Genomic DNA, 2,160 nt, shown 5'->3' with positions numbered 1-2,160 from the left:
TGTCCCCAGGCCATGTCCCCATCCCGAGGAACCGCTTCCCTTTGGGAACCACCAGCACATGGAAAAGCGCTCCAGAGACAGCCTGTCCATCTGCCCAGTGGGATTTTCTCTGGAGAGGGCTGGGCCAGGATCCTGCCTCTGGGTGCTCCCCACAGCCCTTCCGGAGGCTGCAAAAGAGGGAGGATGAGCCCAAGAAGTGTGAGCAAACATCCCAGGATACTTTGGAATGGGGGGAAAGGAAAAAGAGCCGGAGGGAGCAAAAGGAACCTCCCTTCCCACCAGCCCCTTTTATCTCCACATGGAGCCGCAATTCCCTATCCCTCATTTTGGATATTGGAATCCCAAACACCATCTGGGGGGAGCCTCCAAGGCTGTTTTCCAGCATGGATCTGCTCCCTGAGGGCTCTGGTTCTGCTCCATCCCGGCTGGATGCTGGAAAATCCTTGCAGGCCCAGGATTCAGAGCCATCCTATCCCTGCCTCCGGCTTCTCCAGGCAAATCCCAGCGAGCTGGGGCCTGCCGAGCAGGAAAAGGCCCCTGAAGGGGATATCTTTCACCTCTTGGTGACTTCTTCCACAAATATCCCGTCCTTCAACACCTCCTTGTTGACAGAATCTCTGTCAACAGCGCCTGAACTTCACACTCGATGCCAATCTCCCCGCCGAGCGGAACCGGTTGTGCCACAAGCGCCGCAGCGAGAGGTGCCTGGCTGGGAACCCTTTCCATGGAAAAAAATCCATGGAAAAATTCCTCCTGGATTCCCTGTGTGGAAGGGCACCTGGCTGTGTCCCTGTGCCAGCTCTTGGGACACCTGAGGTCCTCAGAGGCAGCAGGAGAGGTGGAGCTGCTTCATGAAGAGCTCCTTACATAAAGTGCATTTAAATTCCCAAAAAGCTTCTGGGATTCAGCAGGACACTGTGGATAATCCCCACAGAACCCCTGAGTTTTTGGGAAGGATTTTAAAGCTCATCCCATTCCATGGGCAGGGACACCTTCCACGATCCCAGGCTGCTCCAGGCCCCCTCCCATTTAAAAATCGGTATTTTCAGGTGTAAAAATGCAGATTTTTACCAGAAGGGGTTTTTTTTTTAAGTGTTACAGGATTTATGGAAAGATGGACAGAGGCACCTTTATCCTGTCAGCCGTCATTCCTGGAAATGTAAAGATCTGAAATTTGGGAATGGAGATAAAGTTGGCCAGGACAAAATTAGAAATATTTATGGATTGTCAGCGCTGCTCCCCAGCTGTGCATGCTCAGCAAAGGTTTACATGTTTAAAACAAGAGGGGAAAGTAAATTTTCCTTTCAGAATAGTTTGGGAGAGGAAAAGAAGCTCCTCAGGGCTGGGCGGGATTTTGGGAAGAAGCTTTGGGATGGCTCCAGTGGGATGCAGGATGTGTCTCCATGCACAGCTCAGGTGTCAGAATCCTTGGCTGGGAAGTCACCTGGAGGGGGGAAAAAGGGGAAAAACCGGGAAAAGAGGCAGGAATGTGCTGGCAGCCTGAAGGCTCCCTCTAGCGCCGCTTCCCAGAGCTGCGGGGGCCGGGAATCCTCTCATCCCAGCAGGAAAACCTCTGGAGGGGACAGCGAGCAGAGCTGTGCCCAAGGGGCACGCCCCAGCAGTTCCCTGATCCAGCCTTTCCCTGATCCAGCCTTTCCCTGATCCAACCTTTCCCTGTGCCATCCATTCCCCGCCCCAGCCATTCCCTGATCCAACCATTCCCTGCCCCAGCCATTCCTTGGTTCCAGACGTTCCCTGCTCCAGCCATTCCCTGTTCCATCCATTCCCTGCTCCAGCCATTCCCCTTCCCACCCATTCCCTGAGGACACGTCTGGGTGCCCATTTCCAGCTGGTGCCACCCAGGCCCGGCTCAGGGACCCTCAGGGCCACCGAGCAGCGCAGCCTCGGCTGGCCTGGCCTCCCTGCCCGGATCCCGGCGTGGCAAATCCCGGGAAGCGCCGAGAGCCGCGGGCAGGGGCAGCTCCCGGCCCCATTCCCTGCCCGCAGCTCCCGGCCCCATTCCCTGCCCGCAGCTCCCGGCCCCGTTCCTGCCCGCACACCCGAGCCCCGCTCCCCACGGATCTCCCCCGGCACAGACCCCTGGGGCAGAGTCCGAAGGCGCTCCGGGATCCACCTGGATGCTCCGTGACACCCCACACT

Source organism: Parus major, chromosome 3 (assembly GCF_001522545.3).
Source record: "Parus major isolate Abel chromosome 3, Parus_major1.1, whole genome shotgun sequence".
Lineage (NCBI taxonomy): Eukaryota > Metazoa > Chordata > Aves > Passeriformes > Paridae > Parus > Parus major.
This window is presented reverse-complemented; position numbering follows the sequence as displayed.